Raw genomic sequence first — 27,169 nt, forward strand, 5'->3', positions numbered from 1 at the left:
CTTGATTGTAACAACAGTAAGCGATCTAGCAACTGCACCGCCATGTTCTACATGTTTATACATCTCTGTACTTGAATACTCATGACTATACCAGTTTATTTGACGCTTCAGTGTACAATATGTGTAAGAACCAAGAGGTAACAATAAGAGTTGAAGACCAACAACGAAGTTCTCGAAGTAAAGAAGAAGAAGATGTAAGACAGTGACGTAGTATCTCACCTCTACTGTTGAATCTTTACGTAGAAGAAGCAGTGATGGAATTAAAAGAAACTTTCGTGAGTGTAATTAAAATTCGAAGTGAAAGAGATGATAAGAATTGCTGATGATATTGCTGTCCTCAGTGAAAGAGAAGAACTACAGGATCTGCTGAATGGAACGAGCAGTCTAATGAGTACAGAATTTAGGGTGAGAGTGAATCGAAGAAAGTCGAAAGTAATGAGGAGGAGCAGATGTTAGAAAAGCGAGAAACTTCATTCACTTCGTGATCACCAATCCTGGTGTTCAGAAATCCTGCTACGTAGACAGCAAAATGAACCTTTACGGACGGAGCAAGGAGGAATAAAATCCTGACTAGCACTGGCAAAAGTGTTATTTCTATCCAAGAGAAGTTTTCAGGTATCGAACGTAGGCATTAACTTGAGGGAAAAATTTCTGGGAACGTACTTTCGGAGCACAGCATTGTGTGGTAGTGAAACATGGACTGTAGGAAAACCGGAGAAGAAGAGAATCGAAGCACTTGAGATGTGATGTTAGAGAAGAATGTTAATAATCAAGTACATGGATAAGGTAAGCAATGGGAAGGTTTTCAATAGAATCAGAGAGGAAAGGAATGTTTGGAAAACACTAACAAAAAGAAGGGGCAGGATGGTAAGACATCTATAAAGACTTCAGTTAAGACTAGAGGGAGCCCGCCCGATTGGCCGTGCGGTCTAACGCACGGCTTTCCGGGCGGAAAGGAGCGCCTGGTCCCCAGCACGAATCCGCCCGGCGCATTTGTGTCGAGGTCCGGTGGCCGGCCAGTCTGTGGATGGTTTTTAGGCGGTTTTCCATCTGCCTTGGCAAATGCAGGCTGGTTCCCCTTATTCCGCCTCAGCTACACTATGTCGGCGATTGCTGCGCAAACAAGTTGTCCACGTACGCGTACACGACAACTACTCTACGTCGGAAACATAGGGGTTACACTCGTCTGGTGTGAGACGTTCCTTGGGGGCTCCACCGGGGTTCGAACCGCACAATAACCCTGGGTTCGGTGTGGGGTGGCGGAGGGGTGAAGTGGACTGCGGTAGTCGTCGTGGGGTTGCAGACCACTGCGGCTGCAGTGGGGACGGAGCCTCTCCGTCGTTTCTAGGTCCCCGGTTAACATAACATAACATTAGATAGGACTAAAGTGACCGGTAGAAGGTGAAAACTGTAGAGGAAGACAGAGATTGGAATACATCTAGCAAATAATTGAGGACGTGGGTTCAGGCACTGCTCTGAAATGAAGATTTTGGCACAGGAGAGGAGTACATGGCTAGCCTCAGGAGACCATTCGTAAGACTGATGACTGGAAAAAAAAGGTCTTGAACTACTTCGGGATGGACACGATTAGTCTGTCGAGGGGCTTAATGGTTAACACCTTACTGTTATTAGATGAAGACGATATTAATAGGTCTTATGATGATCAGAACCGCAAGCAAACTGTTAATGTAACAGCGTTATGAGAAAATTGTGCCGCGCGGGATTAGCCGAGCGGTCTGGGGCGTTGCAATAATCGGCTGTGCGGGTGATCCCGGCGGAGGTTCGAGTCCTCTCTCGGGCATAGTTTTGTGTGTTTGTCCTTAGGATAATTTAAGTTAAGTAGTGTGTAAGCTTAGGGACTGATGACCTTAGTAGTTAAGTCCCATAAAATTTCACACACATCTGAATCTTTTTTTTTCTTTTTTTTTTCTTTTTTTTTTTTTCCTTTGAGAAAATTTTTTCCCTTGCGCGGCAATGATCAGTAGGAAATGGAAGCTCTGCTGTGCGTCTCTTTATGCCGGCTCCGTGGTGGGGTGGAAGATTTGGTCTATTAGGCTACCGCGGATTGATGTGCGTCCAGCGCTGCCGGCCGCGGTGGTCTAGCGGTTCAGGCGCTCAGTCCGGAACCGCGGGACCGCTACGGTCGCAGGTTCGAGTCCTGCCTCGGGCATGGATGTGTGTGTTGTCCTTAGGTTAGTTGGGTTTAAGTAGTTCTAAGTTCTAGGGGACTGATGACCACAGATGTTAAGTCCCATAGTGCTCAGAGCCATTTTTTTCGTCCAGCGCTCCTGCTCTACGGGTCATCATGAGTGATCTGCAAGCTGCTTTCTTCTCAATGAACAGACGTGGCGCGGCCAGGCAGTCTCCTGGGCGACACGTCCCTTATGAGCTCTATGTAGGATGTCTAAATTTTGTTCAATGTTCGTGACTGAGTGCTTTAAGGCAGCCATATGCGCCCCAAACGCGTAGTTGTGATCCCTGAAACTGGTTTCGAAGTTCCTATCGCTAAAATTGATGCATGGTGGATGACCAAGGCCAGGTCTTCACAACAAGTGATATCCTGGACCCTTGTCGGTCCAGGTACATTTTTAAGTGCTCAACTAAGGCAGGCAGATGCCAACGAAGACGCTGCCCATCTGTGTGGTCTTAGACGAACGTTATGCCATTTTATTCACGCATACGTCATTGTAGAACCCCTTGATGATCACGCCACAGAAGAGCGCAGAACAGTAAAGCTGAAAGAAGAAAAGCCAACCACGTACATATTATGTGGAATGGTAACGAAATGGTTTCGAACATCCCTAGTGATTCCGCCCCGTACACCAGAAGAAAAACTACTGTGCAGAGCACTTCAAAGGCGTGCGATAGTATTCAGTAGGGCTCCTGAACCACGATGTCTGTAGAGAACGGAGAAATCGTCACACGGGGCGGGGGGTGTCATTTAGTATCAAATGTTGTTGTCAATAACTTTGCAAAAACAGACATAAAGTCTGATGGGATACGGCAATCACTGGTTGTACAATGTTACTTATAATCCGTCTTGATTGCAAAAATGTTTATTCACATGACTGGTTTCGGTTCCTCTAGAACCATCTTCAGATCTGAAACAACAATGACACTAATTTACTATTTCACAAATGCAAACCTTTTTCATCCTATCCGATCAACATCAAATATAACAGAACGTACCAGCAATTTCAGTTACAGGAGTATCCCGTTCACACACATCAACCTTCATATGCTGAGTCACATTAAATTGGTTGGCAGAATGCACGTCATTTATATTAACTATAAAACTATTACCGACAAGTGGCGTCTGCCACATTTGTTACATTACATATGCACATACTCTATTAAGTAGTTTTTTCTAATTTACTATATCTCTAAAAATACTTAATTAAACACTGTACTGCCCGCATCTCGTGGTCGTGCGGTAGCGTTATCGCTTCCCACGCCCGGGATCCCGGGTTCGATTCCCGGCGGGGTCAGGGATTTTCTCTACCTCGTGATGGCTGGGTGTTGTGTGTCCTTAGGTTAGTTAGGTTTAAGTAGTTCTAAGTTCTAGGGGACTTATGACCACAGCAGTTGAGTCCCATAGTGCTCAGAGCCATTTTAGCCAAGCACTGTACTTTTCAAAATTAAAATACACAATAAAATTATCATTTTTGTTCTGTCGAAAACAAAGGGCGATTTCTATATCCATGGCGCTGGTGTAGACTTGTTTTCCTCCATGGTCCGCTTCCGTAGTTCCCGTTATTTCGGTGTTGTGCCGCGAGCCGTTCAGTCGTCTGATGTCCACCGCCGTGGGTATGAGGGCCGTGCAGGAGGGCCCCGTCGTCGGCCGTAGTGGCCGAGCGGTTCTAGGCGCTTCAGTCCGGAACCGCGCGACTGCTACGGTCGCAGGTTCGAATCCTGCCTCGGACATGGATGTGTGTGATGTCCTTAGATTAGTTAGGTTTAAGTAGTTCTAAGTTCTAGGGGACTGATGACCTCAGAAGTTAAGTCCCATAGTGCTCAGAGCCATTTTTTGTGCCCCGTCAACGACGTTAGGCGCTGTACGCATCTTACAGCTTATTCACCGTGCACCATCTCTCATCCCTCCGCTTGGACTTCAATATGCAACAGTGATCATCTCAGTAAGTCGTCATAAATAGGCGTTATGATTGAACTCACTTTGCTCGTTAAGGATTAAACTGGATCTTCCTTTTTGTGGGTGCATATTTAAACTTCTTCCAACATGTTAAGAAATCGTCCTTTATGAGCTGAATGTAGGATGTCTAAGTTTTGTTCAATGTTTGTGACTGAGTGCTTTAAGGCAGACGTATGCGCCCCAAACGCTGTTTTGTTTTGAGAGTAGGTGTGCTCCCTGAATCTGGTTTCGAAGTTCCTATCGCTAAATTTGAAGCTCCGGCACCAAATATGTAATACTAAGAATAAATTTCGGGATTCAGGTGTATATAAGATCAAATGTGATGACTGGTGTAAACAATACATAGGGCAGACTGCTAGGAACTTCGAAACCAGATTCAGGGAGCACACCTACTCTCAAAACAGAACAGCGTTTGGGACGCATACGTCTGCCTTAAAGCACTCAGTCACGAACATTGAACAGAACTTAGACATCCTTCATAGAGCTCATAAGGGACGGTTTCTTAACATTTGGGAAGAAGTTGAAATATACACCCACAAAAAGAAAGATCCGGATATAATCCTTAACGAGCAAAGCTAGTTCAATCACAACGCCTATATTAGAATTTATGACGACTTACTGAGACGATCACTGTTCCGTATAGAAGTCGAAGCCGAAGGATGAGAGATGGTGCTCAATGAATAATTGGAAGACGCGTGCAGCGCCTAACGTTGTTGACGGGGCCCTACTGCACGGCCCTCATACCCACGGCGGTGGACATCAGACGACTGAACGGCTCGCGGCCCAACACCGAAATAGCGGGAACCACGGAAGCGGACCATGGAGGAAAACAAGTCTACACCAGCGCCATGGATATAGAGATCGCCCTTTGTTTTACGAGGAACCGAAACGGGCCTGTGAATAACCATTTTTGCAGTCAACATGGATTATAAGTAACGTTGTCAATAACTTAGACCTGTTTCTCACTGTACTGCGATCTGTCGTTTACGATCGCGAATTGTGTGGGAATCAACGCTCCAGGAACGAAGGATTCTCTTGACGCCCTTTATGCTACCCCCTGAAGCCTTTTGGTGTCGGTTCTGAGAGATGGTGTGTCTGGAATGTTTTCCTCGATCATCCATAAGAGAACCGTGTGATTTCAACACTGGGAGTCACTGTTCTGACCTCAACCGCAGGGACGTCATAAGAAGGTCGACATGTGGATAAGGGAGGATGTGACGACCTTCCCGCGATGTGCAACGTCTATGGTGGTGGTGGGAAGAATTGTGGTGAAATTTGGTGCCAATGTGACACTATTAAACAAACTTACATCTCACATGAACTTGTAAACTCTGACCTTTTTCTCGCAGGTGTTGACATCTTGCAACTTGAAGCATCACTGAGCTCGGTGGTGATGACGCAAGGCACCATGCTTTTCCACCGTCATAGAGGAAGCCTTTAGGCAACTTTGAGCCAAATTTAAAAGAACTACACGGGAATGTGAGCCAATTAAGGCGTTTCGAATAAATGATCCCTTACATATCTGCACAGTGTATGTCAGACATTCCCATGACGGACGGAGCAAGGAAGACATCAAAAACAGACTAGCACTGAGAAAAAGGACACTCCTGGCCAAGAGAAGACTATTAATATCAAACATATGCCTTAATTTGAGGAAGAAATTTCCCAGAATATACGTTTGGAGTACAGCATTGTATAAAAGTGAAACACGGACTTTGGGAAAACCGGAATAGAAGAGAATTGAAGTATTTGAGATGTGGTGCTACAGACGAATGTTGAAAATTAGGTGGACTGATAAGGTAAGAAATGAGGAGGTTCTGCGCAGAATCGGAGAGGAAAGGAATATGTGGAAAACACTAAGAAGAAGAAACAGGATGATAGGACATCTGTTAAGACATCAGGGAACGACTTCTATGGTACTAGAGGTAGCTGTAACGGGCAATAACTGTAGAGGAAGACAGAGCTTGGAATACATCCAGCAGTTAACTGAGGACGTAAGTTGCAAGTGCTACTCTGAGATGAAAGAGGGTGGCACGCGAGAGGTATTCGTAGCGGGCCACATCAAACCAGTCAGAAGACTGCTGACTCCTAAGAAAAGTAAGATTTGATAACTTCTTAAAATGGTGCCTCACACGAAAACACAGTAGGAAAAGTGTCTTCAGAGTCCCATGCAACCTACCAGAGTTTGTTGGTTTAATTAAGTTTCATCCAGAGAAAACTCTGCAGGTTTAAAAAATTCTTCTAGAGACTTAAAAATCCTCACGGAAAATATGACATTGGAGAAAACTATTTGTTTTGCTGTCCATTGCAAGGTGCCAGAGTTTGTTAGTTAATTTTCACCTTATATGTCAACTACCGTAATATTTTTAAGAATGGTGTTAAAAAAGTGAAACTCGGTAGAAGTGCGATGTTATTTCTGTATCACCTTTCTCATACTACAGCACTGTTATACTATATTTCAGCTAATCAGGAACTGTTCCACTGATATCGATGGATAATTGTTGACAAAGACGAATTATGATGTTATTAAAAATAGAACTTTCTAGATATTGTATCATGCCCACTGTGTACCATAACTTTTCCTGTTCGGATATTGTTCAGGAGAATTTCTGAATACTTTCATGTAAGGTTCGTTACAGAGTGAGAGACAGGACTTGGTGTGATTTCATACCCCCGTTATCTTTACATTTGTACTGAAATGAAGATTCTAGCTCAGTAGCGGAAATGTCAACCGTGTGGGCTTTGAATCTTATTTGTAAACAGACTTCTTCCATTCACTCGCGGTACTTCCTCTTCACAAAACTACTGCCCACTTTACTCTTCGCCCTGAAGCTAGCGTCTAGTACCGCTAGGTTCTATCTAAGATTTGCTTTTATGGCGGTGTTACTTGTACGTCAACAGTGAAAAAGAGCAGTCTGAATAGGTTTACTGATGAAGAGTTGTCCGAAATGTAACTGCTGCGCGCGTTCACTGAAAGCAGTGGAAGAGCAGCATGATGGCGCCATGCAGAGCTATTTCCGCAGTGGTGACAACGACATCACAGCACTGAGGATTGTTGCATTATAATGTGTTTTGTGTTGTACTTTTTGGTGATTGCATATAACAAGTTTCTTCAGCACTATGTAACAAACTGGAAAAAATCATAATGCAACGAGACACCGGAGATACCACGAGTAGCTTCTATCAAAATACTCAGAAAACGTCACCTGAACGAGCTCCGAGATTTTGTAGGTGGATTTCTGGTTTACGCTATATAATACAGTACTTCGTATTAGACAGATTTCTTCTGGTGCAGTGATGGTCACGTTCATATCACTGAAATTGAATCCTTCACCATCAGAAGTATTTTCTTTCATAAAATCCTTAAAATACGCCATAGATGCTGTGCTTGTAACTGATATCGTTGTAGTTTTTACCCAGAATGAATGTGCGAGGGGCTTTCAGTGTATAACGCAATAACTTTTTTAGTCATCCAATTTCGATTGAAAAAATACGTCATGGAATATTCCCGCTTCAGCCTCTGCAATTTCATTAAGTTTCGACGGGGAGGGGGGGGGGGGGAGGGGAGCGGAGGGGGGGGGAGGGGGTGCTATGCGTAGACTCCAAAATCGCGTCTGTATCGGAGGTGATTTCGAAGCAGAGAGCCGTCACTGAGTTTCTTTTGACGGAAAATCAGAGCATCATAGACATTCATGGGAGTTTGTAAAATGTGACAGTGAACAAAAGCACGGTGAGTCGTTGGGCTAGGCGTCTGTAATCATCGCAACAGAGTCGCGCAAACCAGTCCGATTCCCGCCTGCTGGTCAGCATCACAACAGCTGTGACTCTTGCAATATTGGGACGTGCGGAAGTAATCAACGTATCACAATCAAACACCTCGCTGCTCAAATGGACGTCTCTGCTGCTAGTTTGCTGACACAGTCGTCCATCAGTTGGGGTACTCAAACATGAGCGCCCACTGCGTTCCTCGCCGCCAGACAGAATAGCATAAAGAGAGGAATTGCTTACCCGTTACAAGGCTGATCGTGACAATTTTTTGTGGAACATCCGCACAGGCGAAGACAATGGATTCATCACTGCGAATCGAAAACAAAACGACAATCCATGGAATGGCGCCACACCACCTATGCTCTGAAGAAGTTCAAAGCGACAGTCTCCTGGGACTCTGAAGGGGCTATTCAGTTTGATGTCCTCCCTCATGGTGCAACGAAGAGTACTCTGCTACCCTCAGGAAACTGAAGAAACGGCTTCAACGTGTTCGTCGCCACAAAATGCAAACGAACTTCTCCTTCCCCATAACAACGCAGCACCTCACACAACTCTCCAACCCGAGAGGAGGTCACAAAACTTCATTAAACTGTTCTCCCTCGTCTACTTCACAGCCCGGGTCTCGCACCTTCCGACTACCATCTATTTGGCCCAATGAAGGATGCACTCCGCGGGAAGTAATACATGGAGAAAGGGGTGATTATTGATTTAGAATGTATCTGGCTCCGACAGCCGTCAGTAGAATGGTACCTTGTGAAGACACACGTCCTACCAGTGGTGTTACGTAAGGCCGTCACACTGAACGGAGATTACGTTGAATAATAAGGTTTAGTAGGCAAAAGTGTGTGGAATTGTATGGGTTATTGGAATCTTGAATCAATACAACCTGCTTTCAGAAAAAAAGTGTTTCATTACCTAAGGAATGCCCCACCTATAAGAGATATCAAATGGAAGAAAAAACAGAAGAAGAAAAAGCAAGTTCAAAAATGGTTCAAATGGATCTGGGCTCTATGGGACTTAACTGATGAGGTCATCAGTCCCCTAGAACTTAGAACTACTTAAACCTAACTAACCTAACGACATCACGCACATCCAAGCCCGAGGTAGGATTCGAACCTGCGACCGCAGCGGTCACGCGGTTCCAGACTGTAGCACCTATAACCGCTCGACCACCCTGACCGGAAAAAGCAAGTGAACTGTTTATTATTTCCAAAATAATCACCATAACTGTTGATATTTTATCCCACTGTGACAGAAGATGATTGTACCGAGGTGTGCAATTCGACGGCCGCAAATGTCTTCCTCCAGGGCTCCAAAAGTACGGAAATCGCATGGGGAGAAATCAGAACTGCACGTAAGATGTGTAACGGCTTTCCAGCGAAATTTCTGCAGCGTACTCGAAACAGTCTTGGGTACACGTGGGAGCGCAGTTTGTTGGCAGGTTTTTCTTTTCCCAGGCTTAATGGGTACCGGTATGCTATGACGTTTCTTGTTTGCAGCCGACTGGAGTCATCATATTAGAAGTTGCCTGACTGCAATCTTACAGTAGAGAAATCACTTTAAAACCACCACGCAACTTGTCAGCTACTATCTAGTTCACTCTACTTCTATCAGGACATTTCTAGTATCTGAATATTTCCTTTTACACAGTCGTTATATGCCACGGAAATAAAGGAAAATAGTTATCATTGTGTAATATTATTGATATCAGATAGTGTGCGCTGATATGAAACTTCCTGGCAGATTAAACTGTGTGCCGGACCGAGACCCGATCTCGGGACCTTTTCCTTTCGCGGACAAGTGCTCTACCAACTGAGCTACTCAAGCACGGCTCACGGCCCTTCCACACAGCTTTAGTTCTGCCAGTACCTCGTCTCCTACCTTCCACACTTTACAGAAGCTCTCCTGCAGGTAGCTCAGTTGGTAGGGCACTTGACCGCGAAAGGCCAAGGTCCCGATTTCGAGACTCGATCCGGCACACAGTTTTAATCTGTCAGGAAGTTTCATATCAGAGCACACTCCGGTGCAGAGTGAAAATCTCATTCTGTAAACATCCCCCAGGCTGTCGCTAAGCCATGTCTCCGCAATATCCTTTCTTTCACGAGTGCTAGTTGTGCAAGGTTCGCAGGAGAGCTTCTGTGAAGTTTGGAAGGTAGGGGACGAGGTACTGGCAGAAGTAAAGCTGTGGGGACGGGATCTGAGTCGTGCTTGGGTAGCTCAGTTGGTAGAGCTCTTGCCTGCGAAAGGCGAAGGAACCGACTTCGAGTCTTGGTCCGGCATACGGTTTTAATTTTCCAGGAAGTTTCATCTATGTTATAGTTGTTGCTATGGTCTTCACTCTGAAGACTGGTTTGATGAAGCTCTATACGCTACTGTATCCTGTGAAGGCCTCTTCATCTCTGAATAATTACTGGAAGTTACTTCCTTTTGAATCTGCTTACTGAATTCATCTCTTGTCTCCTAGATTTTTTATCCTTCAGATTTGTCCAATACAAATCCGGCGATCCTTTGATATCTTAGAAGGTGAAAAATCAACCAATTACTTCTTCTAGACAAGGTAGGCTTCAAACTTCTTTTTTCCCCAATGGTTACATGATCTGCCCATCTAATTTTCAGCACTCTTGTGGGGCACCACATTTCACAAGCTTGTCTGAAATTTTTACCGTCTACGTTTCATTTTCATACAAGGCTACACTACCGACAAATAACTTCAGATAAATCTTCTTAATACTCAAATCTATATTCGATGTTAACAAATTTCTCTTCTTTAGAAACACGTTTCTTGACGTTGCCGGGCTGCATACTATATATATCCTCTTTAGTTCCGCCATCCTCATTTATTTTACTGTCCAAATATCAAAACCATCAACTACATTTAGTGTATCGTTCCCTAATCTACTTCAATCCACATCGACTAATTTAAGCCGGTCGCGGTGGTCTAGCGGTTCTAGGCGCTCAGTCCGGAACCGCAGGACTGCTACGGTTGCAGGTTCGAATCCTGCCTCGGGCATGGATGTGTGTGCTGTCCTTAGGTTAGTTAGGTTTAATTAGTTCTAAGTTCTAGGCGACTGATGACCTCAGAAGTTAAGTCGCATAGTGCTCAGAGCCATTTTGACTCATTTAATTCGAGTTTATACTGTTAATGTTGCTTTGTTTTATTTAAATTTAATATTATATCCTCCTTCCAAGAGGATGTCCATTCGATACAACTGCTCTTTAAAGTCCTGTCCTGCCTCTGTTGTCAACACCCAAAGTCAAAATTTTTCTTTCCTCCCTCTGAACTTTAGTTTCCTCTCCAATTTTGTCTTTAGTTTCTTTTATTGTTCGCTTATTGTACAGATTGAGTAACATCGGCAATACGCTACACTCCTTTATCGCTTCCTTCTCAAACACTGCTCCCCTTTTACACCGCCGACTGGTTTCTCTAAAAGTTGTGTATAACCCTTTGAGCCTAGTATTTTATACCTGGTACATTCAGAATTTGAAAGAGTGTGGTCTACTCGATATTGTCAAAAGCTTTCTCCAAATATAAAAACGCTATTGTCGTAGGTCTGCATTTCCTTAGCCTATCTCCTAAGAGAAGTCGTATGGTCAGTATTGCCTGGCGTATTCTTACATTTCTCCGAATCCGAAGTGGTCGGCTTGTACCAGTTGTCCATACTTGTGTAAATCATTCGTGTAAGTATACTGCAACCTTGACTTATTAAATTAATAGTTCGTTAATATTCACTCCTGTTGGCACATACTTTCTTTAGAACAGGAATTACTGCATTCATCCTGAAATAAAGCGTTTTTCGCCATTCTCATACATCTAGCGCACCAGTTTGAATAATTTATCCAGGTCCCATCTCCTTCATTTCTTACAGTTTCGCAATTTATTTAGTTTTCATGTACAGTGTATAGCCCATAAATTGCGGCCAGAGTCCGAATCTCCCCCAGATATGCCTTACAATTAAAAATGTGGCTTGAAAATCTCTCTCTTACCATCGTATATTCAATCCGAAACCTTCCTGTGGCTCCAGGAGTCTTCCAATTACACAACCTTTTTCCGCCATTCTTAAACCAAGTGTTAAGAGATGATTAAAATGTGTTCTGCAAAATTCCATCAGGCGATGTGTCGACATGATTTAATTTTTTCGTTTCAGTCTGTTGTACTAGCAGTCAATAAAGTACGGTATGTCAAGGAAAACGGTGATACTTATCGTTTCATTATAACTAAACTCTATTTTGATGAACACGTTCTAGAAAAAATCCGTACTGTGTCCAGCCATGCAAGTATTCGTACAGAGACAGCAAAGATGATCGATGCATCGTTGACGGAAAGCACGGCCTGGGCGCGCCAGAGGTTATCCTGGGCGAGATGGCCGCTAGAAGAGCAACCGACGGTCACGAGATCCTCTATTTTAATTTTTAAGAAATTTACAGTAGCACCCTACATTTGTCTGAGGTAATGGTTCATCTGTGGTGCTGAGGGGGTTTTGAGGCAGTTATTATTGAGGAGCCTAAGAGATCGTGAGCGTGAGTCAGTAAGGTGCATACAAGTTACTGCATGTGATTTATGATACGTTTACAAGTATCGTTAACCATACCTACCTAGATCAAATTGGGTCGACTATTTCGTCAATGTAGAATTTTCTGCAATATTGCTGAAAAATAATAGGAATTATGTTTGAAATGCAAGTTTTGGAGATTGCAGTAACTGACCTAGGGCATGATGAGTATACTCATTTTGTGCAGACCGTCACAGTCGTGCTCATCGTATTTTGTGCGATACTTGACGAAAGGTCAGATGATTTTAAGTTGACACGGGCTTAGTCAAGAGTTGCTTGTACGTGTGTCACCATTTGACTGCAGAATTCGTCAGTCGTTAAAGTACGATGACACTTAAGTTTCGACTTCAGTAATTTTGTCTGAAGTGGTTGTGTTGCCTATGATATTTTTTGGTGCACACGCTAGTGGAGTTAGGTGAGGTAAATGGTTAATGGAGACTTATGAAGGCAAACTTTAAGGTGGGGGAGTGTCAGCCGCGACTGTAAATTTTTGAGCAGTAACGTTTTTGTGTATGTAGAGTAATTACTTATTGACCATTAATCGCTGAGCTTTTTTTGAGCGGCGAATCAACCACAGGAAAACACGGATGGGAGGTGGAGTATTGTAGACAGCGCATTTTGTCCGTAAGTATTGTTAGTGACGTAACCATTGAGACCACACTGCCCTAGCTGAACCATTTCATAGCGCAAACTCCAGCTGATACCATTACCTCTGTGGTAAAACTGATGAATGACAATTGTTTTTAGGATTTAGTAGAGGGTACGTGAGAGAGCAACATCTGAAGACGCTGATATTTTGAAAATCTGAAATTTAAGTTGAGGTTTAAAGTTGCATGGGGGCTTAATTATTATTTTAATGCAAATATTTTTTAATTTTAAAATTTTAGCGCTGTAGTTGTCCGATTACGAAGTCTCGTAAACGGTTGGCCCTGACTAATTTTAGTACGCAATCTGACTGCATAGAACAACAACAAACAATGAAAGAAAATTTCCGTTAATACAATTAATTAAGTCCCCAGCAACTATAAAACCTACGAAACCAAAACACAAGTGTAACTGTTCTGTGTGTGGAAGTGTGATTCAACGTACACATCTGGCACGGTTCTTCTTCAACAAGACAAGAAATTTTAAATACCATTTACACTGAAGTAATTAAAAAAAATAGAAATACTATAATTGCACAAGAAAACCAGAATTACACTATAATACAAGGACACAAGCCAGATGCTTTGTTGACTGAACCTGTAATGACGCATTATTTACGACATTAAAATAATGAAAAAAAAACAGGGAATTTGTTACCTTCATATATATTGACGAAAAGCACTCTGATCATTACAATACCTCCATTAGAACAACATCTGCTGTCTATCCCATCAAACAACTGCATAAAACATGGAACAAGCACTCTCCACTACGACTTCTCGACAAGAACTTTTCACTACGACATCTCAGCAAGCACTGACTACTACCACATCTCGACCAGAACTGCCCACCGCAACTCCTCAATAATCACTGCCTACTACGAGTCCTCGACAAGCACTGCCAGTGGAGGCGGCGGAATAAAACTCTTTGGCGCAATCTCTGGCGCTGTGGCTCAGTGTAGCCACCTTTCAAAGTGATCATGGCACCTAGGATTTATTTTCAGGTTTTTTTGTATTGTTCCTCTCGCTTTGAGTGGGTTTATTAGTTTTTTGCAGTCACTCATCCACAATCGACGTTTGGTCATTGTAAAGCATTTACATTCAAAAAAAAAAAAAAAAAAAGATAAATAAACTTTCATTCGTTGAAAATAAATTTTAGTCCCCGGGCTACCGTTTACCCACTACGAACTTTCAGTGACTAATTGTAAAAAAGAAAATAATTTAAAAAGGAAAGTAGTAGTTATAGATCTGACATCTAAGAAGTAGCATAAGCAAGCTCAAGTCACGATAGGATCCAGATAATTGAACTGAGTATAGTTAAAACCAAAGATGCTCATTTTCGAAGACTAGCGTCTCATAACTTAAGGCATTAAAACAATTTCATAGGAGGCCGGCACTGAAACATTACGATTCATTAAATACTAGAACAAACTTATTTAGGTTGTCTTAGTAACAGTTTTTATCTCTGGATTTGGATGTCAGACTTTGAGAATACTTTAATTCTGACACCCGGGTTCCCGGGTTCGATTCCCGGCGGGGTCAGGGATTTTCTCTGCCTCGTGGTGACTGGGTGTTGTGTGATGTCCTTAGGTTAGTTAGGTTTAAGTAGTTCTAAGTTCTAGGGGACTGATGACCATAGCTGTTAAGTCCCATAGTGTCAGAGCCATCTGAACCATTTGAACCAATTCTGACACGTTTCAACACTTTCGATTAATACTTGTTTTGTAAATAAAACTACGTTTTCCTTCTGCTAGTTGCTTTATTTATCCCATACGCGTTTCGCATTCTCCTGTTCTAAGGCATCATCAGTGGGATCTATAACGATACAGTTTTGTTAGTTGTAGATTATAACAGGAGAAGGCGAAACGTGTATGGGATAAATAAAGTAGCTAGCAGCAGGAAAAGGCAGTTTTATTTACAAAACAAGTATTTATATGCTTGCTGCGGAGGATGGCCACACAAACAAACTTGACTTTCGATTAAGCATAGAATTACTTATTGGTCAAATAGTCGCTCGTGCAGAGTTTCAAGGAATCTGTGTTCTTGTGAGAGGTTGGATAGAATTCTATTTCGTCTCCCACAAGTAATTATCAAACTTATTTAATTTACATTTTTTTTATCGCTTTTCTCCAGTAGTTGGACGGAGTGCTGCCTGAACGTTTTAACAGGACTAATTACGTGGACACTCGTGGGTTGAAATTCTTCCACAGTGCAGCGCTTTTTCTATCACTCCTTTCCCTTCAAACCATATTCTCCTACTATTTTTCCTTGTCTTCCTTTTCCTACTACCGAATGCCAGTAGCCCACCATATTTAAATTTTCCTCTTCCTTAACTATTTGATTAATTTATTTTATATCAAACATCTTTTCCATCTATTCATCATCTGCGGGCCCAGCTGGCGTATAAACTTGAATTATTGTGGTGGGTGTTGGCATCGTGTCTGTTTAAGTTACGACAGTGCGTTCATTATTCTGTTCATACTAGAGATCCACATCGTTGTTCTCTTATTCATTATTAGACTGACACCTCCATTACTCGCATTTGACTTTGTACGTATAACCCTGTACTCACTTGACCGGAAGTGCTGTTCATTCTGCAGCTAGCTTCACTGGTTCCCAATGTATCTGACGTCAGCATATCCATTTCCCATTTTAAATTTTATAACCCACCTGCCGATATATGGATCTAACATTCCACGCTCCGATCTGTAGATTGCCAGTTTTGTTTTTAATATACAAAGGATTAATACACGGTTGTTAATATGGACTGTCGATTTTACTGAGAATGTCGAGAGTGCGATCCATGTCTATGCATTGTGCGAGTTCAGCTTCAGTTATAAACAGATCTTCCAATTCTCTAGAGTCCACTCCTGTGACGCCTTGCGAAACCGGGAGGATATGCCTACGTCTCTCTTGGAATTCGTTAAAGCTAACAGCTTGCGTGTCCTTATACGCCAAATGATGCTTGGTAGTTATGACGCAGCCACTATCGAAGAATCATCAGACGAGTTATCAACGAGTGCACAGTCGAAACACAGTCACAGTTCAGTGTGGTTGTGTCTAAAATGAACTTTCTTACAAATCCGTGTCATGAGGTATGAAGCAAACTACAAAGAAAATAATGTGAGCTGTTGCTCTTTCCCTTATGGAGACTCCTATGTTTACATGGGAAACCAAAGAGAAATAATAGTCATTAGTGTGGCTGATGTGATCCCTCCGAAGAATCAGCAGTCCAAACACTGAAACAGGATGAACACACAGTGCAGCATATATATGGTTCCTGTGTTTTGTCCGAGTATTTATCTTACAGCCAAGTACAACGCCGGAAAAAAATGAAACACAGTCAAGGATTGTGCTCAATGGCACCAGAATATAATGCGTGCATACTGGTGGGTTGTAGTGTTAGAAATTCATTTATCACGGTCATTGGCGATCATATGGCGTTCAAGGGGCCTGTCCGTGCATTCTCTGTTTTTACTCTGTATGCAGTAACTGTGCTGAATTTGGAGGTGAAGAGCAGTGGCAACGTTCATTGTATGGTACAACGATGCCCAACCATGGGTACGTACTCTAGACGAGCAGCTTCAGCCATCTGAACGGGGAAATTGGATGGACGTACAGGCGGATTGGTGCATTTGTTGCATACAGTGTACCAGTAGTGTGTCGCTGCTCTCAACAGTTGTCTGTGGAAAATTCCAACACCTGTAGACCAGATTCTCGATATCTACGTAATACAGACGCACTCGGGATCGATGCATTGTGCGAGGAGCGGTGGGCGAGAGACGATTATTAAGGAACGAAGTCCGGGTACATGCTGCAATTTCTGTGTCATCAGGAACATTGGGAACCGTCTGCTTGCAGCAGGCTCAAGATCACGTTTGCCTGTGGTCGAGCTACCCCTGACACCATGAGATCGAAACACATGGCTACTCTGGTGTTGTGAAAGATTTGACTGGGAAGTGGAACGGCGCTTCGTTGTCTTCAGTGATGACAGTGGGTCCCGTCAGTTTGCGAGTGATGGACCCACTCGTCTAGGGCGTTGACCTGGTAAGCTGCCCCCTCCGCATTCCAGCGTGTGTTTGTCCACGACACAGGTCCCATCCCAGGCTTCGAGATATTCAAGGCCGTCAGTGACAACTCGCGGCCACATTTGGTGCGTATACAAAGTAAGCAGTGCCTACTATTTTGCACAGATTGTTATCTCCGTGTTGGCGCTATTTACTCGACAGGAAGGTGATGTGCTTCTTGAGCAGGACAATGCATGGCCACATGTGGCTGCGGCGACGCGATGTGGTCTTGGTGGTGTAGAACAACAGCTCAAGCCACCAAGAACACCAGATCTTTAGCCAGTGGGATACGCATTGGACATGACGAAGTGAGAACTTACTCGTTCTCCAAGTCTTGCAAGAACCATTGCCGCATTACATTATCTTTCATTTGGACAGAATTTTTTTAACATACACTCCTACAATTACCTTGTCCTTGATGGTGTTGCATTCTTTCCAGGCAGTGTGAAATTAAAAATATTTTCCTATTAAAGATGGAACTGAACACTTCCACGAAGTAAATATCACTGCACTGGAAAAATAACAGAAGGTTCCTATATTATTTACATACTTGCGACATAATGTTGTATGTCAGGAGTTGACTACCTGGTGGAAACAGGCTACAACACAATTCTTACGAAATTATTTTGGGAGACGACATAACACGATCAACTCTTAGACGCTAAAGACCTCCATAATGTCATAACGCTACTAATGACGGGTTCAGTTAATGTACCCGACCACGTGATGGTACTATTGTGTGAGAATTAAAAGTTCGGGCGATGTTGCCAAGCGTTTAATCGTGTGGGCCCGACAACTACAGCTCGAAACCTAGCAGTAAGACACCAATTTTAGCGCTAGGTTTGAATTAACTGGTCCAAATAAACTAAGTTTAGCTCAGTTAATTTCCGTACGATTTTGCATGTTACACAGTTTTACTAGAAAACAAATTTGCAATCACTGTAATACTTTATTTCGAAACGTTATCTTCTTCCTGGATGAAAAGTGTTATTACATAAGGAATTTGCCTTCAGTGGAACGCTTTATTTCGAAACTGGCTGTTTAAACAGAATGGATATGCTGTTACCTCTCCTGGGCTTTCCAGATACCCGGTTTAGCATTTGCTAACGGAGTGCTCTTGCTTTTCGTTATGCTGACGCTAACACACCGCCAGACTGGCACGAGCGCTTTTACTTGCGCGACCAGCCGTTCCTGCCGTCGAGCAAGCAGCTTACCCGTGGCGTCCGTCGCGTCGCGAGTTCCAATGTTGGACACCGGAGGCTTATAATGGCGGCGCTGTGAACACGGGAATTCGCTTCCAGCCTAACTATCGAATCGTGTATCATGTTTTAGTCAATGCCGACGGCCGTTCCTCCTACGGGGCCCCACTCAAGCTGCCACTCTGCCCAAGATAATTTCCATCACGTTTCCGTCAGGACATGACAACGGCCTGGCCGAAAACATGACTACAGCGTGTTGAAGTGTGTGTATGAAAAAATTGCCCCTTCTACTTTTCGAGCTCTTTTTTATTTTACGAATGCTTAGATATTGCCTGAATAACTGTGCACAGATACCCAATACAGACTCATAACGACGGTATAACGTTTTTCTTTGATTTTCAGCTCTGTTGTCTGTCACAGCTCTAGCCATCCAATGTCTGTTGACTGCAAACACATGCCATCACCAAGTTACTTAGGGGAGGAAGAAATATAGCCGAGATCGATAAAAAAAATTTATTGTAGATAACTGGTTTCGGTAAATCGAAGTACCATCTTCAAAAAGATTATTATAAACATCTATTGACATTTATATATCTTTCCACTGAATTTCCAGATACATAAACGTGAAATGAGCGATGCATTCGCACGTCAATATTAAAATTACTTTGTACATCACAATTCGCCAAAATATCGTTCTCATAACATAACATGTCATGCCCACCAGGGCGCCACAAGACTGTCAGCAGCCAATTCATGAGACGAACTGAGTACAAGCTCGGCTAAGAAGTTGTTCTCCTAAGTAATCACTACAGATCGCACCTAAGAACTCAATTGAGTAAACTTGTAAGGAAAGGTAATTGTTTCAGCTTTTCCTTTGGTTCCCACAAACCGTTTCCGATAGTTATTGATCAAAATCTGACATAAATTTTTCAGCCTCCCTGAACATCAATTATCATTACGCCATTCTTTTACCGATTCTAGAAAGGACTCTGTTTTAAATTTTTCGCCGACCGGGGTGGCCAAGCGGTTCTAGGCGCTTTAGTCCGGAACCGCGCTGCTACTACGGTCGCAGGTTCGAATCCTGCCTCGGGCATGGATGTGTGTGATGTCTTTAGGTTAGTTAGGTTTAAGTAGTTCTAAGTTCTATGGGACTGATGACCTCAGATGTTAAGTCCCATAGTGCTCAGAGCCATTTAAATTTTGCGGGTGATGGTAACACGCTGCAATACACCTCGTCTAACTGTAAGTTCCTCGAACAAGTGAAACCCGATGGCTAGCCTTAGCTACAAATTTTTATGGCCGACACAGGACACACTACGATATATTTTGGGTCTAACCCAAACCCCATTTTTGAAATTAGTTAAATATCTCGAATGAAAAACAGCCCACAGTTGCACTAAATTATTTTTATTTTAAGCCTTGACTATGGTTTGTGCTATAATAATATAGCCTTCTTTAGAGGTCCTAAAATTATCAAAAGAACCATCTAGACCAGTGATACAATCTACAAATAAAAACTACGTACGTGTTAACATATTACTTACATACAAACTAAAAAATGACAAATGTCTTAGCCCAGCGTCTGCGTCAAGACCAATAAAATAACAGACATAAGCCAGTTTCGAATATATGTAAAATTACATATGGCACCGATGTCCTCCGCCACTGCCTCTGTTACACTGGGCGAACGGTCGTCAAATACCCTGCACCCCGTGCACCATAGGTGGCGCTCACCACAGTGAGCTACGTCGCACCGTTTATCAGACAACTAGTCAATATGTTCGACAGTAAATTAATAACAACCCTACATGTGCAAATAAAGGAGCATATACCATTAATAAGAATTTCCAACAGATAAAATACTGTTGCATACGATCATTAGAGTGGTAGAATATTAACACTTTCATATAACAAAGTTTGTCGTATCACAATTTGATGCATGATTCAGAAACGAGACTATCATATGCAAATATAACTTCAGCTTACATTATACGCTGTAATAGCTTATAGGGCTGATTCTACCAGCCAATCGTAGTCGTTATACATAGCCACACTGCCAATGGTTCACATTAGTTCTACGACTAGCACCCTATTGCGTGAGTGCGCTAACATGATACAAGACAATTTGTAACGGTTGCTGTTGCCGCTGCCGTAATGAAAATAATTAATTAAAAGTCTTAACTATTTTTGAACCTTAAAACATTATTGAAACAGTTGTATTATCCACTACACATGACTTCACATTACCAAAATTAATGTTGATGTTCCAGCAGCAAAACAAACCTACTTTTCTTCGCATATGTATTTTTTCACGCGCTGTATAAAAAGCTGCGTCAAAATTTGAGCAGTTTCTCCCGACGCTTCATCGAAATTTAAAAGTTCAACTTGAAGTACCTCCTCCATACTGAAATACCTTACAACAATCGCAACCAGTTATACTTCACTTATTTCTGAGTTACGTTTTGCAAAGAACGCAACACATTCTCAAATAAAAATGCCTCAGTTTTCATTCTAGCAGATGAGGATTTTTGGTCGTACACTTTTTAACGATTTTACATGTGCAGCACTTACGGTTCTCTGGTTTCACCTGAGCTTTAATGTCACCCTTTCCTTTATGTGCAACAGAAAGGTCTCCAGTACATAGTGATCAATATACGCATTCATTGTTATTGCCATTACACAATTTCAAAAATTTGTATTTCGGTAGCAGGTTAACATCAGACATACATTTATCTTTTTCATTGCTAAACTATGAGACGAAAAACAGAGATGAAATGATCACAAAGGTATTTCACTCGAGAACAATATAATCGCTTTGGCCCTTCTGTGTCGCCAAACGACTAATGGTTCCAGGTATAGAAGTATGAAACCGGAATTTCGCTATAGATCGTGCTAACCGTCAGTCTAGGGCCCGTAAGACCACGTCTGCAGCGCATGACCCAAGTTCCGTACATCGGTATCTATTTCAAACCCGTAAACATGTCGAGTTTTATGCCTACGTACTACAATTTGCGGATAGCATAGGTTTTCTGTTATCATTTGAAGAAAACTGCTGCAGAATCACATCGAATGCTTGTCGAAGCTTTCGGCGAATATGCTCTTGGGAAAACACAGTGGTTCAAAAAATTCAAAAGTGGTGATTTTGAAGTGAGAAACGACGAGCGTGGGAAACCATGGAAAAAGTTGGAAGACAAAGAATTACAGGCCTTACTCAATGAAGATGATACTCAAACTCAACAGGAACTGGCGGAAAAATGTAATGTAACGCACAAAGCCCTTTCTCTTCGGTTGAAAGTTATGTCACAGGTGCAAAAAGTGGGAAAATGGGTTCCGCATGAACTAAACGAAAGACAGCAAGCGAATCGAAAGACCATTTGTGAAATACTGCTCGCCAGATGCAAAAGAAAGTGGTTTCTCCATCGAATAGTGACAGGTGTTGAAAAATGGTTATATTTTGAGAATCCTAAGCGTCGTAAATCATGGGTGAATCTTGGCAAACCATCGACATCGATTGCAAGATCAAAGCGCTTTGGAAAGAAGACAATGCTCTTCGTTTGGTGGGATCAGAAGGACGTCATCTACTATGAGCTGCTAAAACCTGGCGAAATGGTTAACACTGATCTCTATCAATAGCAAATGATCAATTTAAATAAAAACGATCAGAATATGGATAAAGGCAACACAGAGTCATATTGCTCCATGATAACGCCCCATGACACACAGCAAGGCGGGTCATCGAAACGATCGAGGCGTTCAGTTGGGAAATACTAGGGCACGCGGCTTATTGTCCAGACTTTGCTTATTCTCCAGACTTGCAGCACTGGGACACGCTCTCGCTGAACAACACTTTAATTCGTATGAAAATGTAAGAACATGGCTCGCTGACTGGTCCGCTTCAGAAGGAGAACTGCTTTTTCGCGTGGCATTCATAGCCTGCGGAAAAGATGGAAGAAATGTATAGAAAACAATTGAGATTATTTTGAAGAAAATTTTGTTTATCAGTTTCAAATAACAGACGTGTAATTATTCCAATCAAATTCCAGTTTCGTACTTCTACATGTGCTAAGTGAAACAGTTATGAGCGGACCAGTAGCCACGCATCCCCGTCGACATCAGCGCTTGCTGTAAAGTCGTCTCAGAGAGGCACAGCCGTAATAGAATGTTTAAAAATGCTGTGTCTAATAGATAGCTCTAAAATTTAAAAAAAAATTCTCACCAGTCGTAACAGTCTGAAACATCGGACATTTTTGCAACCACGGACATTATCCAGTACAGCACTAGAAAACCAGGACGGTCCAGGCTAGTTTCGGACACATGGAAAGCCTACGAATGGCCGAAATTCAGTGCCCTAAAGGCTTTTTTTCTAAATTCAGGTGAAAAACAGTTTGCATGTTAAATTACAATACATGAAACAAATTTAATGTGATTCAGTACTATGGCCCCAGTTTTGTGTGGAAAAATCGAAGTATGCCAGGACTTGTAAGAGAACGAAGAAGGAAATAACAGTTCAACGTCCCACCAACAGTGCTGTGAGTAGAGATAGAATACCACCTTGGATTACGAAAGGATGGGGAAGAAAATCGACCACACCCTCTTCAGGAAACCATCCCGGCGTTTCCCTGGAGCGATTTAGGGAACTCACAAAAAAACTAAATGTGGATGGCCGGACAGGGATTTGAACCGTCGTCGTCGCGAGTGGGAGCCTAGTGTGCTAACCACTGCGTCAGGTCCTTCGCTCTACGCCAATTTAGTCGCATCAGGGTTATTTACACATCTTTTTCAACAATCCCAGATATTTGAAAAGGGCTCATGGTGTGTGTTTCCTTGCACGATTTTATTAGGGAGGTGTGAAGCTGGAGCATAGTGGAACATCGTCGGAAAGATAGGATGTATTCGCTCCACGACAATGCCACGAGTGCATATCATCCGTCGTGTCATTGGCAGTTATTTATTTTGAACGTAAACTGGGCCACACTCACGCGTGCGCAATGATTTCTCTCTCTTCTTAAACGGATTTTACTAGTTGTAGCCCAAGAAGCAGAATTCGCCTGCGAAAGAGCTCGACGGTATTACGACTCTGGCGCTACTCTGTGGAGACTAAATTTTCGCGTTATGTTAAGGTAATGAAGAGACTCACTTTTGTGTTAAGTTTGATGAGAGAGCACACGTACCAGAGTTAGTTTCAATCTGTGTAATATGGCTTTTCTTGCCGGCAGCCATTAGTCGTTGTTGGAAGTTAATTCGCTTTCAACGACGCATACAGTCTTAGTTAATATTTCATTCCAAACTGATATAAAATGAAGAATATATCAGGTTGGTGCCTAAGTTCGTAATGCTTTTGTTTTGCATGTTGATATTCCAATTACTGCGGGTTTATTTATCGATTGTTATTTTTTTATTTGTAGTTCACTGTTTACTTTGAGTTCACGAATCGACATTTTGTCGTTTGGAGAGAGTGAGAGATGCCGCGGAGGCTAGAAAATGGAGTGCCAACTGGAGAAATCGGAAAATTTCCGACAGATTCTTCTCTTTGAGTTCAATCGAGGGGTGACAGCAGCTGAGGCCACCAGAAACACTCCACCGTGTACGGGGATAATGCCACTGGACAGAGGAAGGCAAGAAAATGAGTTTCTCTTTTTAATGAGGATCATTATCATTTTGACGTTTGTGGCTCTTCACGTTCAGGACGACCATTAGTGTCTGATGACGATCGTTTAAACGCATTAATCGACAATGATCCACCTCAGTACTCAGTCCACCACCGTACGACATTTGCATGGAATGGGGATGGTTCATAAATCGGGTTTATGGAGACCCCATCCTCTAAGCCAAAATCACAAAAACCAGCGGGTGGCCTTATTCATCATTGCTTGCTCGTCAGCCGTCGGCTCTTGAACAACACTGACCATTCCTATCATATATCGTTACTGGTAACATAAGGAACAGAAAGGAATGGTTAAGCCCAAATAAAGCAGCAAATATCTGTGCGCATCCACAAAAGATATTACTCATCTGGGGTAACAGCGATATTTGATGTACAACGAATTGTTTTCCCGTGTTGTAACATTCACTGGTGGCATTTATTGTCAACAAAGGAAAAGTCTTGCAGGCGCAATCCAAGAACAACGACCAGCAAGACTGCTTGAAATGATGCTACTTCAAGAGATATCCCATCTGCATTCGGCTATTCTGACAAGAAAAACTATTCAGGAACTGGGTTGGGAAGCATTCACCTTATTCACCTGAGATTGTGCCCTCGGATTTACAACTGTTCTCCTTTCTGAATGGCTCGACGAGTTTTTCGAGTCAAAACTATGTGATTTCTAGAGCTACGAAGTCAGAACGTTACCCAGTGTTGGCAGACTGTTGTAAATAGTGAAGAAGAATGTATTATTGATGACTAAAGTCACTGTTATTAAACTTTAGGAAAGCCGCTGCTAACTTATGCATCAACCCAATATTTTCTTAGTCGAAAAGGTATAAAAGAGTTTACTTCCATAGACTGAGACGTTGCTATTGTGGCTATAGACTACATCAATAGAGTTTTCAGAACGATGTTTGCCAGGTGCTTCAAATGTCAAATCTGCACGCACCATCATTTACTCTGTGGGAAACATTGTAGTCCCCCTTTCTGATTTATGAAATCCTGCGATGTCATGAAGAATGTCCAAATCTTCTATGAGGACAAGTCAAGAAAATTTATAAATTACAGGTGATCGAGAGGAGTTGCTGCTGAACTACGAGATCTTCGGAAACCAGAATGGTGACTTCTAGCAAGTTATGCTATCTTTTAGTTTCAACGAAAACAATCCATCATTCACGATATCAATGCAATTTAAGTGAAGAGTAAAGAAGGACTTTAATTATAAACTAAACTCTAAAGTGAATTAGCAACTGCAAAAACAATATTAGTGAAAAAAAGTAAATTTTTGAAAAAAAGTACTGTATACACACTACATGATGAAGTGTAGGATACATAGATTAATATTAAAATCAGCTATACCTGTTGGATAAATTTTTACAATACCTTAAGTAGTTGTAAATGCACCATGTCCGATTTTTAAAAATTTTGTGGACTTACCTCGTTATTCCAGGACGAACATTTTTAACGAACATTCTAATACCAAAATTCGTTTACGTCAGCAAAATGTGCTTTATTATATAAATTTAAAATACAGTATTACTTCCAGGATGCCTTTACACTTCGTGTGATTTTTTTTTTTTTTTTGCAAAGAGGCATTGGCAAAAAAGTTAATGCACGCACATAGTGTATGAATTAACTGAAGATATCACAATGTAAATCGCGATATTATGACCTAAATTTCGTATTTCACTTAACAGAATAACATGGATGAACAGTAGAGAAAGGTTATTTTAAACAATATATTTGTCTGTTAATCATCTCTAGGAATGCCCACGGAAGGGCACTGAGCCAGTTCCAGATAAAAGGCTTTGTGTTCTTCAGGAATATACTAAATTAGTTGTCCAACATCTTTCAGTCTTTTGACATTGAGTGCAGCTTTTTTATTATACCTCATTCTGTCTGTAAAGACTGTCGCAATGAGTAGCGGTATTTTATGAGAGTATCAACATGAGAGTGACACTCAGCTTTCATACAAATATTCCACTGTGTTGCAGACTCATAAATGAGGACACTGTGAATTTGGCTTTGTTGTTACGGTCCACACACACTTCTCATATCTGTCGTCAGACACCGAGCGAGGTGGCGAAGTGGTTAGCACACTGGACTAGCATTCGGGAGGACGACGGTTCAATCCCGTCTCCGGCCATCCTGATTTAGGTTTTCCGTGATTTCCCTAAATCGCTTCAGGCAAATGCCGGGATGGTTCCTTTGAAAGGGCACGGCCGATTTCCTTCCCCATCCTTCCCTAACCCGAGCTTGCGCTCCGTCTCTAATGACCACGTTGTCGACGGGACGTTAAACACTAATCTCCTCCTCCTCCTCGTCAGACAAACAGGATCGGTTACGAAATCGGGGCCACCAATCATTGTATTCAAAAAGCCCTTATGTGTTAACAAACTGTACCTTGCATATGACCATATATTCGATGTATTTGTTCAAAGAATATTTTCTGTCTTGTTTTCGTATCAACTGTTTTATGGAAGGATTTGTACGATCACACGACAAAAATGAATGACCAAGCACAAAAAAAAAGGTGCTGGAACACATCTTTGAATCTGCCAAAACTTACAAGGCAGATCAATAGCTGATCCACTACGTTGCTCTTGTTTTGTGCTGGGCACCCATCAGAGAACAGGTATAATTCAGTAACACATTTACGAATCTCTAAGTTAATGTATTCAAGCAAAACTGAACATATTTCGTTAAGTTCTTTGTGGGCAGTACGTTCGTGATACAGATGGAGATTGGACTCGTTGCTTTTTAGGTCTGTAATGCAACGTGTATGAACGTTAAGTTGACGCAAATAAAATTCTTCCTGTGACGGGAGTTTAGGAGTGTAAACATTTTACATGTAATCGAAAATTAATCTCACCACATGCTCATTTTCTGCACACTTCCTCTGTACTGCATTCATCTTTAAATTCGCTGTTTTACTCCTTATTTTATGTACCATTAGTTCCGTTACAGCTACACGCTTTGCAGTATCGTGCAATAATGAACTCTTAATTGTCATTGTGACCCACAAGAGCAGCAAATATAAATTTGCAGCTACCCAAAACGTAAATTAACACCGTCACTAAACGTCTTTAAATATATTTCATATGACGCTTTGGTATGCAGATGTAACTTCGTGAACGGTTCGTACAT

The sequence above is a fragment of the Schistocerca serialis genome, chromosome 8, assembly GCF_023864345.2.
Source record: "Schistocerca serialis cubense isolate TAMUIC-IGC-003099 chromosome 8, iqSchSeri2.2, whole genome shotgun sequence".
Classification (NCBI taxonomy): Eukaryota; Metazoa; Arthropoda; class Insecta; order Orthoptera; family Acrididae; genus Schistocerca; species Schistocerca serialis.